Genomic DNA, 16,985 nt, shown 5'->3' on the forward strand with positions numbered 1-16,985 from the left:
AAAGGGGGACATATATACCAGGAGGGGCTGTTATGATCCGGAACCATGGAAGATCACCACAAATCATTGGCAAAAAGGTGACAAGAGCCTTGGCAACTAATCTGGCCGCCATCCCCTTACTAACCAACACAACAAGAAGTAGCCGAGGGGTGAACTAACATCCTGTGCACCGCGAACCCAGCCGGAGAACTAACTATCCTAAAGGTAGGAAAGATGAATAACTCTCTGCCTCAGAAAATAGACAAGAATAGCAAGCCCCCCACATTCAAAGACTGCGGTGATATAGGAAAAACACAATACACAGGTAGATGACAGGATTAGCAAAAGGAAAGGTACTGATGGTAGCAAGAGAAAAACCCTGCAAAATACCAACTTCCTGATAGCACAAAAAGGCCCTCAGATCGCTCGATCTGAACTCCGTCCTATACCAGGTGCCCTTGTCATACCAATGAACAGAAAACAAGAATTATAAGTAATTCAACAAGCCACAAACACATGGACCCAAAGGAGCAATACTCCACACAGTACTGCAGGGAGTTCCTCAACAATCTACTGAGGGGGAAAATCCCTGGAAGGAAATAAACTGAAATCAACCACAACAAATGACAAACCCAGATAAGCAAAAGAACCAGGCAATAAATAAAGAGCAAGAACTTATCTGGAGTGGATGTGATGTAGAGCAGGATTAAGCAGGCTGGAGATACAAAGAACAACTGACATCCGGCAACAGCCTGCAATCAGACCAGGACTTAAATAAGCAGAGAGTTAGGAAAGGAAACACCCACTGCACAACCCACCTGGTCTCTGCCCAAACCCTTCCTGGCCACCAGAGGGAGCCTCCCAGCAGCCAAGACATAACTAACATTCACAACAAGGGGCCCAGGATGAAGACATATATACCAAGAGGAGGATATGTATACCAGGAGGGGCCCAGGATGGGGACAAATATAACAGGATGGGGACATATATATCAGCAGTGGTCCAGGAGGGGACATGTACCAGGAGGTGTCCAGGATGGGGACAAATATACCAGGATGAGGATATTTTTACCAGGATAGGGTTATATACTGTATACCAGGATGTGGCGTAGAATAGCGAACATGTATACCCAGATAAGAACATATATACCAGGATGGGGATATTCTTACCAGAATGAAGGACATATATACAAAGATGTGGGCTAGAATGGGGACATATATAACAGGATGGGGCCTAGTATGAAAACATAAATACTAATGTGGCTTTGGGTGGGGTCCATATTTACTAGGATGGGCCCAGGATAGGGGACATATTCACCAGGATAGTGACATTTACCAGGATGGGGACATATATACCTGGATGGGGCCTAGGATAGGGACATATATACCAGGATGGGGCTTAAAACGGTGGACATATTTACTAGGACGGGAACATATATACCAGGATGAGAGACATATAGAACAGGATGGTGGGTACATTTACCAGGAAGTAGCTCAAGATGGGGGACATTTACCAGGATGGGGGACACTATTACAAAATAGGGGGGATGGCAGAGATGATTAGATGGATTGCAAGAAGTAGTATGTATTTCTCTCTCAGCTCTTGCCTTCCTAAATGTCAAACTGCATTCAAGTCCATTGGGGCCTTTACATTTGATGCAGGCAAATCACAAAATATTAGCAAGTACAGTTCGATCTAGAACCACCCTTAAAATCACTCGAACCGCGAACTGGAGAACCACGAACCACGAACCGCGCTCAACTCTATTCTTAACACACAGGATATCCATTGAGCACCGGCAAGTAACAGGAGAAAACTACTCAGCTATATACCCTAAACTGAGAGACCTGATTGCCAGTCATTGACAGGTGTGTGGCTTTCATTCCACAAATCAACAGCACCACCAGCACTGACCACAAGAGGGAGTCCCGAACTGGAAATGAATTCACAACAGCAAGCTAAATCCCTGTGGGTGGGACAAAGTGTCTAAAGGACTTTTTGAATCGGCTAGTGCAGTGTGACGTCAGGCAGGAGAATGAGGGACCTAGTAGCATCAGTGTGGCATGCTTGGATGTGAAAGAAGAATGCAGGTAGAACACTGATGAAGATGAATTGCCTAATTAAACAGAACAGATGGCAATTTACATGAGAATGAGAATCTGGACAATCAATGTGGAGAACGGCTAGGGGAGGCAATAGTAGTCATGCGTACAGGGGCTGCCAGGCCGCAGTGCAGCCATTCGGTAACTCCTTGCGTTCCAGTCGCCAATCCACTGCAGAGATGCTTTCACATTGTTCATTCTTCCACTTAGACAATGAATCAGACAAAAATGCACTACTTTTAACCAGCAGAACTTTACTTACATTCATCAAATGGGTACTTTCAATTTGCATAACACAGGCACCGTTTCTGACCCCGACGGGGTGCCCTCCAGACTTCGTTCCATCATTAAATTTACCGGCCGACCGCTTTCCTGGCACCTGAGCTCCTTCGGATGCTACTAGGTCCCTCATTCTCCTGCCTGACGTCACACTGCACTAGCCGATTCAAAAAGTCCTTTAGACATTTTGTCCCACCCACAGGGATTTAGCTTGCTGTTGTGAATACATTTCCAGTTTGGGACTCCCTCTTGTGGTCAGTGCTGGTGGTGCTGTTGATTTGTGGAATGAAAGCCACACACCTGTCAATGACTGGCAATCAGTTCTCTCAGATAAGGGTATATAGCTGAGTAGTTTTCTCCTGTTACTTGCCGGTTCTCAATGGATATCCTGTGTGTTAAGAATAGAGTTGAGCGCGGTTCGTGGTCCTCCAGTTCGCGGTTCGAGTGATTTTGGGGGCTGTTCTAGATAGAACTAGAACTCGAGCTTTTTGCTAAAGCTCGATAGTTCTAGTTACGTTCGAGAACGGTTCCAGCAGCAAAAAGCCAAGCTAATTACTAGCTGGCTTTCCGCTGTAATAGTGTAAGTCACTCTGTGACTCACACTATTATGAAATTTCAGTGTATAGTGTGCGGGAACAGCGCATTCAGACCACTGCTGCTGGGATAATGGCGATCGCCATTTTTTTTTTTTCCTTGTCTTCCTTCCCTAAGCGCGCTCTTGTAGTGGGGCGGGCCAGCATGTCAGCCAATCCCAGATACACACACAGCTAAGTGGACATTTAGCCAGAGAAGCAACGGCATGTGTGATAGGATGTCCATGTCACATGTCCCTGCATTATAAAAACTGGTATCTGCCCGTCTGGACGCCATTATCTCTTCTGCGTCTGAGTGTCAGTCACCGCTGGCGTAGCTCCTGTCTCCGATACTGCTGTGTACGCTCTACACACAGCGCTATACAGAATAGGGATAGAAGTTTCTATTAGCCCTTGTAAGGGCTAATAAAAGCAGGCTCAGAGCCATAGGTGAAAGTCAGGTCCGTGGAAACAGATTTTAACAGCTACAGATAACAGCATCTGTGTAGCTAAGGTCAGGGACTTCCTCGCTGCATTTCCCCATTAAGAGGGATAGAAAGTGAGGCTTCCTTTCCTGTACACTGACCCACAACCCTGCCACTGTACCCTCCTGCCCTTTGCACACTCAAGCTCATTGTTACTAAGCCATTATACTAGCAAACACTGAGGAAGTGGCATCCTAAAAGTGGCTGTTGGACTTCCATTAGTGTCCCACTAGTGCAAATCTATTTGCAGCACCTCTGCATTGCACACTCAAACTCATTGTTACTAAGCCATTATACTAGCAAACACTAAGTAAACTTAGTGGCATCCTAAAAGTGTCTGTTGGACTTCCATTAGTGTCCCACTAGTGCAAAGCTATTTGCAGCACTACTGCATTGCACACTCAAACTCATTGTTACTAAGCCATTATACTAGTAAACACTGAGTAAACTTAGTGGCATCCTAAAAGTGGCTGTTGGACTTCCATTATTGACCCACTGGTTCAAAGCTATTTGCAGCACCACTGCATTGCACACTCAAGCTCATTGTTACTAAGCCATTATACTAGTAAACACTGAGGAAATTTATTGGCATCCTAAAAGTGGCTGTTGTACTCCATTTGTGCCCCACTGGTGCCAAGCTATTTCCAGCCCCTCTGCATGACACCCTCCTGCTCTGTTTTTAATAAGCTATAATAATAGCAAAAAATGCTACCAGTTAGTGGCATCCAAAAAGTGGCTGTTGTACTCCATTTGTGCCTCAATGGTGCCAAGCTATTTCTAACACCTCTGCATTACACCCTCCTGCTCTGTTTTTAATAAGCTATAATAATAGCAAAAAATGCTGCCAGTTAGTGGCATCCAAAAAGTGGCTGTTGTACTCCATTTGTGCCCCACTGGTGCCAAGCTATTTCCAGCACCTCTGCATGACACCCTCCTGCTCTGTTTTTAATAAGCTATAATAATAGCAAAAAATGCTGCCAGTTAGTGGCATCCAAAAAGAGGCTGTTGTACTCAATTTGTGCCCCAATGGTGCCAAGCTATTTCTAGCCCCTCTGCATGACACCCTCCTGCTCTGTTTTTATTAAGATATAATAATAGCAAAAAATGCTGCCAGTTAGTGGCATCCAAAAAGTGGCTGTTGTACTCCATTTGTGCCCCAATGGTGTCAAGCTATTTCTAGCCCCTCTGCATGACACCCTCCTGCTCTGTTTTTAATAAGCTATAATAATAGCAAAAAATGCTGCCAGTTAGTGGCATCCAAAAAGTGGCTGTTGTACTCCATTTGTGCCCCAATGGTGCCAAGCTATTTCTAACACCTCTGCATTACACCCTCCTGCTCTGTTTTTAATAAGCTATAATAATAGCAAAAAATGCTGCCAGTTAGTGGCATCCAAAAAGTGGCTGTTGTACTCTATTTGTGCCCCACTGGTGCCAAGCTATTTCCAGCACCTCTGCATGACACCCTCCTGCTCTGTTTTTAATAAGCTATAATAATAGCAAAAAATGCTGCCAGTTAGTGGCATCCAAAAAGTGGCTGTTGTACTCAATTTGTGCCCCAATGGTGCCAAGCTATTTCCAGCCCCTCTGCATGACACCCTTCTGCTCTGTTTTTAATAAGCTATAATAATAGCAAAAAATGCTGCCAGTTAGTGGCATCCAAAAAGTTGCTGTTGTACTCAATTTGTGCCCCAATGGTGCCAAGCTATTTCTAACACCTCTGCATTACACCCTCATGCTCTGTTTTTAATAAGCTATTGTGACGCCCTGGGCAAGCCAGGGGTCACAGGTCATAACACCACCACACCCTACACCCCAGCTAGGTACAACAAAGCTAACCAAAAATCCTTGTTGCCTTCCTCCAGGGGCTGATGTCCACACCAGGGGGTGGGCCAGGCGGTTGGCTCTGCCCACCGAGGAGTTCACAGCCCTGGAGGCGGGAGAACCAGGCAGTGCAGTTAAAGAGAAGGAAGTGGTAAAGGAGGACAGTGAGAGTGGTGACAGAAAAAGTGACAGTTTGTAAAGCCTGAAGCTGGTCCGGGTGTGTGCCCCGGACTGAGACAGCAAGGTCAGCAGACGGCGGTGACTGTCCACAGGAGCGGCTGACCGGAGGTTGCCGAAAGGACCGCGGACGGGTGGTGGCCCGGCGGTACCGGAGCGGTATACAAAGTGAAGCCAGCACCAGTGGCAGGGGCCTTTTGGATCCAGGCAAGGCTAGGAGTCGCCGTGAATTTGCCAAATCCGTTAGTGAAGGGGACCTCTGGGTCTCCCAACAACCAAGTCCTGATTGAAGGCAACAGTCCAACCGTTGGAGAGAGACACCGCCACCGCCAGGGCACCAGTTTCTCAGGGCCAGCGCCTGCGGGCAAAGTAGGGCTCCTCCGGCCCATATCCAAGCCGGGGAGCGGGTTACCGGTGGGAACCCATCGTTACCAACATCATCTTAGGTGCAGGAAAAGGGACCGTCACCGTCAACTACTGGGGAAAAGCAAGTGCAGCCGTCCGTGGGAATCGTCTTTCCAGCCATGTGTTTTACCGAGAACTGTGTCCCTGTCTCAGGCTGAGTGAGTACCACAGTGCCATGAGGAACAGCGCTGCCCCCGCGTCCCTGCACCCCACCAAGCCCTGCACCGGCCCTGCCATCCCTCATCACCGACCTCATCACTGGGCCCCGGGGCAACCAACCCCCCTACCCACGGAGGGGAGGACTAACATCTAGCTGCTCCATACCATCACTCCTGGGATCCCCATACAGAGCAGCGGTGGTGTCAACAAATCACTACCACCGTGGGTGGCGTCACGGACAATAAATAGTGATGAGCGAGTACTAAAAAGCTCGGATGCTCGAGGCTCGGGCCGAGCATCCCAAGATACTCGTGTACTCGGCCCGAGCACCGAGCCCAATGTTATCCTATGGGAGACCCGAGTATTTTTGTGAAATGACCCCCGACAGCATGTAGAAACCCTAAAAATGGCACAAAAGTCTCAGAAGAGTGCTCAAATGACATGGCAACAGCATGGGGAAGACCCCTTGAAGCATTTATCACTCAAAAGTCACAGCCGTGAACAATTTTGTCCGCGTTTTACGCCATTTTTACGGACTCACCAGAAAACCTTCCAAAATGACACCAAAATGAATTTTCATGGCGGAAATGTTAAGGGCACATACCCAATAGTGAGATAGAGCTAATGTATGTTACTTTTTGAGATTAATACATGAAAGATTTTACGTAAAACATTGTGTGGCACTCCGATGTCCCTGAGAAGAGACGTACATATAGGCCTCTGAGTCTAATGTGCCCATTTTGAGGAAGTGAGTCTTTGTAGTATTTTCCTTTGCCAGGGCAGTCCAAAATTGTGAGGTTCACCAATGCCCCTGCATACAGACGTGCATGAGGGCCTGTAAACCTGAAGTGCCCATTGTAAAGAAGTGGGTCTATTGTAGTATAGCCCTTAGGCAGGGCAGCCAAAAATTGTGAGGCTCCACGTTGTCCCTGGATAGAGACGTGCATGAGGGCCTCAAAACATTAAGTGTCCATTGTCAGGAAGTGGGTGTATTATTGTATAGCCCTTAGGCAGGGCAGCCAAAAATTGGGAGGCTCCACGTTGTCCCTGGATAGAGACGTGCATGAGGGCCTCAAAACATTAAGTGTCCATTGTCAGGAAGTGGGTGGCAGGGCAGCCAAAAATTGGGAGGCTCCACGTTGTCCCTGGATAGAGACGTGCATGAGGGCCTGTAAACCTGAAGTGCCCATTGTAAGGAAGTGGGTCTATTGTAGTATAGCCTTTAGGCAGGGCAGCCAAAAATTGTGAGGCTCCACGTTGTCCCTGGATAGAGACGTGCATGAGGGCCTCAAAACATTAAGTGTCCATTGTCAGGAAGTGGGTGTATTATTGTATAGCCCTTAGGAAGGGCAGCCAAAAATTGGGAGGCTCCACGTTGTCCCTGGATAGAGACGTGCATGAGGGCCTCAAAACATTAAGTGTCCATTGTCAGGAAGTGGGTGTATTATAGTATAGCCCTTAGGCAGGGCAGCCAAAAATTGGGAGGCTCCACGTTGTCCCTAGATAGAGACGTGCATGAGGGCCTGTAAACCTGAAGTGCCCATTGTAAGGAAGTGGGTCTATTGTAGTATAGCCCTTAGGCAGGGCAGCCAAAAATTGTGAGGCTCCACGTTGTCCCTGGATAGAGACGTTCATGAGGGCCTCAAAACATTAAGTGTCCATTGTCAGGAAGTGGGTGTATTATTGTATAGCCCTTAGGCAGGGCAGCCAAAAATTGGGAGGCTCCACGTTGTCCCTGGATAGAGACGTGCATGAGGGCCTCAAAACATTAAGTGTCCATTGTCAGGAAGTGGGTGTATTATTGTATAGCCCTTAGGCAGGGCAGCCAAAAATTGGGAGGCTCCACGTTGTCCCTGGATAGAGACGTGCATGAGGGCCTCAAAACATTAAGTGTCCATTGTCAGGAAGTGGGTGTATTATTGTATAGTCCTTAGGCAGGGCAGCCAAAAATTGGGAGGCTCCACGTTGTCCCTGGATAGAGACGTGCATGAGGGCCTCAAAACATTGTTCCCATTGCAAAGGAGCGGGTCTCCTGTCGTTGTAATGTCCATTCTGCAAAGAATGGGCGAAAAAATTTACCACTGGGGGTATACCTGAAACAAAGGCCTAACTATTGTAACGGTCATCATGGTGGCGCATGAGGAGAAGGAGGAGCAGTCCAGCGATTATCCAAAGTCCAGAAGTGTGTACCCATGGGTGAGTGGAAGTACATGGCAAATTCCCGTTACAAACTTTAAATTCCGCTCTCATTTGCTGGTGGTGTGGTGAAGTCTGGCCCAATCCAACCCTTGTTCATCTTGATCAGAGTCAGCCTGTCAGCATTTTCAGTTGACAGGCGGGTGCGTTTATCTGTAATGATTCCACCTGCGGCACTAAAAACACACTCTGACAAAACGCTAGCGGCAGGGCAGGCCAGGACTTCCAAGGCGTAGAGAGCCAATTCATGCCACGTGTCCACCTTGGATACCCAATAATTGTAAGGCACAGAGGAATGTCGGAGTACAGTTGTTCGATCTGCAAGGTACTCCTTGAGCATCTGGGCAAACTTAGGATTTCTTGTGGCACTACCCCGCACCTCAGGGGCTGTGGTACGTGAGGGGCTGAGAAAACTGTCCCACATCTTAAAGACTGTTCCCCTACCTCTGGCGGATTGGACTTGTGCCTCTCTCGGCTGTACGCCTTGGTTGTCCACTGATTCCTGACTTATGCCGCTAGCGTTTTGTGAGGGGAATGCTTTGCCTACTTCCGTGACTATGGCCTTCCGGAACTGCTGCATTTTGGTTGACCTCTCCGCCTCGGGAATAAGAGACATAAAGTTCTCCTTGTAGCGTGGGTCTAACAGTGTTACCAACCAGTAATGATTGTCGGCCAAGATGTTCTTAACGCGAGGGTCACGAGACAGGCAGCTTACCATAAAGTCAGCCATGTGCGCCAGACTCTTAACAGCCAGGACTTCAGTAGCCTGACCAACACGATGACTGAACATGCTGTCCTCCTCCTCCTCATCTACCCTGTCCTCTGGCCAGCCACGCTGAACCGAGGATATGACTGGTGTGCATGTCATATCCTCAATTTGGCCGGAGAGTTGCTCCATGTCTTCATCCTCCTCCTCGTCATAGTCCTCCACTGCACGTTGTGATGAGACGAGGCTGGGCTCTGTGTTATCACCCACACCCACTACTGTTTCTTGCTGCAACTCATCGCGCTCCGCCTGCAATGCATCATGTTTGTTTTTGAGCAGAGACCGTTTTAGAAGGCAGAGTAGCGGTATGGTGACGCTAATAATGGCATCATCACCACTCACCATCTTGGTGGAGTCCTCAAAGTTTTGGAGGATGGTACATAGGTCGGACATTCATCTCCACTCCTCAGGTGTTATGTGTGGAGTTTGACCCATTTCCCGACGGCTTAGGTGATGCAGGTACTCAACAACTGCCCTCTTCTGCTCACATATCCTGACCAACATGTGCAGAGTTGAATTCCAACGCGTGGGGACATCACACACCAGTCTGTGAGCCAGAAGATGCAAACGGCGCTGAAAGCCGGCAAGGCCGGCTGAAGCAGTAGGTGACTTTCGAAAATGTGCAGACAGGCGGCGAACTTTTACCAGCAGATCAGACAGCTCTGGGTATGACTTTAGAAATCGCTGAACCACGAGGTCCAGCGCAAGCAGTCGTGAAATGTTAGCATTTAGAACTGTGGCATGTGGGGCGTTGGCAGTGTATTTGCGCCTGCGTTCAAAGGTTTGCTGAATGGATAACTGAACGCTGCGCTGAGACAAGGATGTGCTTGATGATGGTGTTATTTCTGCGTAGGCAACTGCAGGTGCAGGACCGGAGGAGGCTTGTTTGCAGGCAGCATGGACAGGGGATTGGCTCGCATGCACAACCAGCGAAGACGTAGCAGTGACATCAGCAAGCACTGCTCCTCGACTCTGTTGTACTTCCCACAAAGTCGGGTGCTTGGCTGACATGTGCCTGATCATGCTGGTGGTGGTCAGGCTGCTAGTTTTGGTACCCCTGCTGATGCTGGCATGGCAGGTGTTGCAAATGGCCTTTTTAGAATCATCTGGAGCCAACTTAAAAAACTGCCAGACTCGGGAAGACCTAACATTTGTACAGGCACCTTGTGTCGTGTTGTTGTTCCGGGGAACGGTTGCTTGACTTCTACCTGGAGCCACCACCCTGCTTCTTACTGCCTGTTGGGATGCTACACCTCCCTCCCCCTGTGCACTGCTGTCCTCGCTTTGCATATCCTCCTGCCAGGTTGGGTCAGTTACTGGATCATCCACCACGTCGTCTTCCTCTTCCGCACCCTGCTCCTCCTCCTGACTTCCTGACAATTGTGTCTCATCATCGTCCACCCCTTGTTGAGACACGTTGCCAACTTCGTGAGAACGTGGCTGCTCAAATATTTGGGCATCTGTACATACGATCTCCTCATGACCCACTTCAACATGAGCTGGCGAGAGGCCAGAATGTGCGAATTGAAACGTGAACAGCTCTTCCGAGTGTCCAAGTGTGGGATCATTAATGTCCGAGGATGTGTACTCAGCCTTGTGGTAGGAAGGAGGATCAGGTTCTGAAATGTGCGGTGCAGTATCACGGCTACTGACACTTGACCGTGTGGAAGACAGAGTGTTTGTGGTGGTGCCAATCTGACTGGAAGCATTATCCGCTATCCAACTAACAACCTGTTGACACTGGTCTTGGTTCAAGAGCGGTGTACTGCTGCGGTCCCCAAGAATTTGGGACAGGACGTGCGAGCGACTAGATGTGGCCCTTTGTTGTGGCGAAATTAGAGCTTGCCCATGACCTCGGCCTCTGCCTGCACTACCATCACGTCCACTTCCTTGTTCCTTGCCAACGCCCTTGCGCATTTTGCAATGCTGTGCTGACGTGTATTCACTAGACTTGTGCGTTATATCCAAGTTTCTGCAAATCGTGCGCCTGAACGCTGCCACCGACAGGCACACACGTGCGGTTTTTAAATGCAAGCACGGACGCACTAAGAACCTAACAGGTTTTTAGGAGCAAAAATTACTGAGAAGTCTGACACTATCAGCCACTGCTGACTGACGTGTATTATACACTACACTTGTGCGTTATATAATAGTTTGTGAAAAACGCACACAAGTGCACCTGTACGCTGCCACCGACAGGCACACACGTGCAGTTTTTAAATGCAAGCACGGACGCACTAAGAACCTAACAGGTTTTTAGGAGCAAAAATTACTGAGAAGTCTGACACTATCAGCCACTGCTGACTGACGTGTATTATACACTACACTTGTGCGTTATATAATAGTTTGTGAAAAACGCACACAAGTGCACCTGTACGCTGCCACCGACAGGCACACACGTGCGGTTTTTAAATGCAAGCACGGACGCACTAAGAACCTAACAGGTTTTTAGGAGCAAAAATTACTGAGAAGTCTGACACTATCAGCCACTGCTGACTGACGTGTATTATACACTACACTTGTGCGTTATATAATAGTTTGTGAAAAACGCACACAAGTGCACCTGTACGCTGCCACCGACAGGCACACACGTGCGGTTTTTAAATGCAAGCACGGACGCACTAAGAACCTAACAGGTTTTTAGGAGCAAAAATTACTGAGAAGTCTGACACTATCTGGACTGTTTTAGACTGTGTACACCAGCCCCAGATATGATGAAGGCTGGTATACGGTCACCACTAGGAATGGCTATATACCCTGCCTGCCTGCCTGCCTGTATACTGCTACAATAGTCCTGACAAGGACTCTTCTGGTTACTAGCCTGTATTCCGACCTGGCTATACCCTGCCTGTATATAGCAACAATAGTCCTGAGAAGGACTCTGCTACTGTACTCCGACCTGGCTATACCCTGCCTGCCTGTATACAACTACAATAGTCCTGAGAAGGACTTCTGGTCACACTGTTTGCAGCCCTGCTACGGAAATAGCTATAAAGGGCCGCAAACCTTTCCCTGAAGCAGCAACACTCTCCCTGCACTGACTGTCTGGATGGCTGTGAGCAGAGCACAGCGCGTCCGCCGGTATAAAGACTCGGTCACGCTGTGCGGGCCGGCCAATCACCGCAATTCCACAACTAACAGGGCTGTGGCATTGCAGTGGTCTGCCAGCCAATCCCTGCATGAGGGCTGGCTCTCAAAAGAGCGCCAACATGCAGGGATGAAGACCACGAGTACAGCACGAGTATCGCGAGATTACTCGGTCCCCGCCGAGTAGCCCGAGTACAGTGATACTCGTGCGAGTACTGAGTAGTAACAAGCATGCTCGCTCATCACTAACAATAAACTATCCCAAAAAAAAAAACAATCCCCTTTCACTCACGGGCGAGGAGCGTCGCTCGAGTCCCCGGGATCCGGCCCATCGCTCGAGCCACCGAGCAGCGGCAGGCCGCAGCAGCCGCAGTGCCAGCCGGACCCGAGCAGAGGGAGAGCGCGGCGTCCCCTCCTCCGCCCGCGACAACTTGGCGTCACGAACAGGATCTTACCGCTCTGCCGTTGGGTAGAGGTGCGCCTTGTGACCGCCGGAGGTGTCCGGCCAGAAAATTTCAGAAGTCGCCATCTTTGGCGCGAAAAGTTCCCGCTCGAGCGTCTTCTCGAGTAGAGGAGGGGCCGGAAAGAGGCTAAGGGGGACGAAATGGCGACTGGTCGCATGTAGCCGCGGCTATAAAAGCAGGGACGCCAGGACTCTGCAGACATCTTGTTCCTGGGAGAAGCCGCCAGCAACATGTGGATGCCGTCCTGCAGCACCATAGCCCCCGCGCCTGGAACCGCGGCGTGGGTGGAGATCCGGACCGCGCAGCTCTACAAGAGGCTGCAGGTCAAGATGCAGCTCCTCATGGAGGAGTGGGAGACCGACATGGCGGATGTCATAGCGACCGTGCGGAGACGCGAGGAGGAAGCGGAGGAAGGGAGGGTGAGTGACCCACGCCCCGATGCCCTTGAAGGGCCGGTCATCGCGGCTGCGGGACCCGTTCTAAGCCCTCTCGCCCTGCTGCCTCCCTCGCCACCCGTCTCGGAAGCCGTGACCCCGCCACTAGGCCCGCTACCACCGCCACCGGTAGTGATACCCAGCATGCCCGCCCAGGCGGGCCGACCTGTAGCCGGAGCCCGTAGTCGACCGGAGGTGCTGCCATGGAAAGCCCCGAAAACCGAACCGGAGGCGTCCCCCAAGAAAGTCCCCGAGCCGGAGCCGATAGCCCGCTCCGTGCCGAAGGCCCAGTCGCGGAAAGCCCCTGTGCCCATCCCCCACACCTCGGCTGAGGTTGCGCCGGGTTGCCGATGCAAGGCAGCGTCTAACGCCAAGTCACCGCGGGACCTGTCGCCCAGAGTACCAGCAGTGGGCAATGTCCAACAGGTCTTGCGGGGCCCGACCCGTGCGCCGGAGCTCGCAGCAGCGCCATACTGGGACAGGGAGCCGGTACCGCTGAGCCTGGAAATCGGTGAAAGAGAGAGAAAGAAGGCGGAGATGGTGGCCCGTACGATCCGGGAGAAGGAGAGCCTGAGACAAGCTACCTTCCGGGTCCGGAGCCCGCTGTATGAAGGGCAGGTGAGGCGGTTTGATGTCCGCCGGGGCTATGGATTTATTTATGAACCGGGCCTGGAGGCCGAAGTGTTTATAGCCCGGCAGGATGTGAATGCTCACCTACCAGAGGAGCACCCCGGTCGTAACCTGATGCCGGGCGACATAGTCCAATACACCCGGCACTGTGGAGAGAGGGGGTGGTTCGCGCTGGATGCTAAGTTGAGGGGCAGCCAGGAGTCCCGTGTGAGCGCTGCGCCCCCTCCCTCAGGTGATGTCGAGGACTCAGAATGATGGCAGCGGAGCACCGTTGCACCGTCCCAGTAGGGACCAGAAGCATGTGTTGTATGTTTAAAAGTTTAAAAGTTTTGAAAAAATGAACAATGAGAAAATGATTACCGTGAAAGTAACGTGATTGTCTGCAACCGTGATTTGGAAACCGGCAGTTGCTGGCACCGTTGTCCCCGTGGGGACCCCTTAGCTGCATAGAAACTTCTATGGACAAGCCCGTGAACTTGCAGGGCAACCACAAACGTTAAGTGGCTTGTAAATAAAAATCTGTTGTTGCAGCTAACCGTTACCGCCTCCGGAGAGGCAGGTTGGAGGGAGGGCCCGCAGTGGAGCAGGCTGGGGCCCAGCCACCACAGGAACCGGTGGCTACCCTCTGGAGGGGAAGGACAGATCCCGCTCGGGTAACTGGTTCAGGACTGGGGTCAAGGGGTACTGCCTGGGTTTTAGGGGCAGCATCAGGGCCAGGTTACTTGGTTGGGAGAGAGCGGCAGCCGCAACCGTTTTAATGTTCCGTAACGTTTAAGAAATGCACCTCCCGATGTGGGATGAAGTTATTCTATTTGTATGTGTGTTATTCTTTTTATATCTTTTCAGAAAATAAAACCGGTGTTGGTCGCGCAGCCCGTGGACGGTCTGCATTTTGCTAAGGGGGAATGTGACGCCCTGGGCAAGCCAGGGGTCACAGGTCATAACACCACCACACCCTACACCCCAGCTAGGTACAACAAAGCTAACCAAAAATCCTTGTTGCCTTCCTCCAGGGGCTGATGTCCACACCAGGGGGTGGGCCAGGCGGTTGGCTCCGCCCACCGAGGAGTTCACAGCCCTGGAGGCGGGAGAACAGGCAGTGCAGCTTAAGAGAAGGAAGTGGTAAAAGAGGACAGTGAGAGTGGTGACAGAAAAAGTGACAGTTTGTAAAGCCTGAAGCTGGTCCGGGTGTGTGCCCCGGACTGAGACAGCAAGGTCAGTAGACGGCGGTGACTGTCCACAGGAGCGGCTGACCGGAGGTTGCCGGAGCGGTATACAAAGTGAAGCCAGCACCAGTGGCAGAGGCCTTTCGGATCCCGGCAAGGCTAGGAGTCGCCGTGAATTTGCCAAATCCGTTAGTGAAGGGGACCTCTGGGTCTCCCAACAACCAAGTCCCGATTGAAGGCAACAGTCCAACCGTTGAAGAGAGACACCGCCACCGCCAGGGCACCAGTTTCTCAGGGCCAGCGCCTGCGGGCAAAGTAGGGCTCCTCCGGCCCATATCCAAGCCGGGGAGTGGGTTACCGGTGGGAACCCATCGTTACCAACATCATCTTAGGTGCAGGAAAAGGGACCGTCACCGTCAACTACTGGGGAAAAGCAAGTGCAGCCGTCCGTGGGAACCGTCTTTTCAGCCGTGTGTTTTACCGAGAACTGTGTCCCTGTCTCAGGCTGAGTGAGTACCACAGTGCCGTGAGGCACAGCGCTGCCCCCGCGTCCCTGCACCCCACCAAGCCCTGCACCGGCCCTGCCATCCCTCATCACCCACCTCATCACTGGGCCCCGCGACAACCAACCCCCCTACCCACGGAGGGGAGGACTAACATCTAGCTGCTCCATACCATCACTCCCGGGATCCCCATACAGAGCAGCGGTGGTGTCAACAAATCACCACCACCGTGGGTGGCGTCACGGACAATAAACTATCCCACAAAAAACCCCAATCCCCTTTCACTCACGGGCGAGGAGCGCCGCTCAAGTCCACGGGATCCGGCCCATCGCTCGAGCCACCGAGCAGCGGCAGGCCGCAGCAGCCGCAGTGCCAGCCAGACCCGAGCAGAGGGAGAGCGCGGCGTCCCCTCCTCCGCCCGCGACACTATAATAATAGCAAAAAATGCTGCCAGTTAGTGGCATCCAAAAAGTGGCTGTTGTACTCCATTTGTGCCCCACTGGTGCCAAGCTATTTCCAGCACCTCTGCATGACACCCTCCTGCTCTGTTTTTAATAAGCTATAATAATAGCAAAAAATGCTGCCAGTTAGTGGCATCCAAAAAGTGGCTGTTGTACTCCATTTGTGCCCCAATGGTGCCAAGCTATTTCTAGCACCTCTGCATGACACCCTCCTGCTCTGTTTTTAATAAGCTATAATAATAGCAAAAAATGCTGCCAGTTAGTGGCATCCAAAAAGTGGCTGTTGTACGCCATTTGTGCCCCAATGGTGCCAAGCTATTTCTAACACCTCTGCATTACACCCTCCTGCTCTGTTTTTAAAAAGCTATAATAATAGCAAAAAATGCTGCCAGTTAGTGGCATCCAAAAAGTGGCTGTTGTACTCCATTTGTGCCCCAATGGTGCCAAGCTATTTCTAGCCCCTCTGCATGACACCCTCCTGCTCTGTTTTTAATAAGCTATAATAATAGCAAAAAATGCTGCCAGTTAGTGGCATCCAAAAAGTGACTGTTGTACTCCATTTGTGCCCCAATGGTGCCAAGCTATTTCTAGCACCTCTGCATTACACCCTCCTGCTCTGTTTTTAATCAGCTATAATAATAGCAAAAAATGCTGCCAGTTAGTGGCATCCAAAAAGTGGCTGTTGTACTCCATTTGTGCCCCACTGGTGCCAAGCTATTTCTAGCACCTCTGCATTACACCCTCATGCTCTGTTTTTAATAAGCTATAATAATAGCAATAAATGCTGCCAGTTAGTGGCATCCAAAAAGTGGCTGTTGTACTTCATTTGTGCCCCAATGGTGCCAAGCTATTTCTAGCACCTCTGTATTACACCCTCATGCTCTGTTTTTAATAAGCTATAATAATAGCAAAAAATGCTGCCAGTTAGTGGCATCCAAAAAGTGGCTGTTGTACTCCATTTGTGCCCCAATGGTGCCAAGCTATTTCTAGCACCTCTGCATTAAACCTTCCTGCTCTGTTTTTAATAAGCTATAATAATAGCAAAAAATGCTGACAGTTAGTGGCATCCAAAAAGTGGCTGTTGTACTCCATTTGTGCCCCACTGGTGCCAAGCTATTTCTAGCACCTCTGCATTAAACCTTCCTGCTCTGTTTTTAATAAGCTATAATAATAGCAAAAAATGCTGACAGTTAGTGGCACCCAAAAAGTGGCTGTTGTACTCCATTTGTGACCCAATGGTGCCAAGCTATTTCTAGCACCTCTGCATGACACCCTCATGCACATTTTGCAATGCTATTT

General features: G+C 50.4%; 1 protein-coding gene across 8 annotated transcripts in view; it reads right to left on the minus strand.

Annotated features, from left to right (window-relative positions):
* CTNND2 (catenin delta 2) overlaps positions 1–16,985 on the minus strand; it is a 3,073,686-nt gene that overhangs the window by 974,223 nt on the left and 2,082,478 nt on the right. The gene's annotated exons all lie outside the window — the stretch shown is intronic.

This window comes from Anomaloglossus baeobatrachus, chromosome 6 (genome assembly GCF_048569485.1).
Source record: "Anomaloglossus baeobatrachus isolate aAnoBae1 chromosome 6, aAnoBae1.hap1, whole genome shotgun sequence".
Classification (NCBI taxonomy): domain Eukaryota; kingdom Metazoa; phylum Chordata; class Amphibia; order Anura; family Aromobatidae; genus Anomaloglossus; species Anomaloglossus baeobatrachus.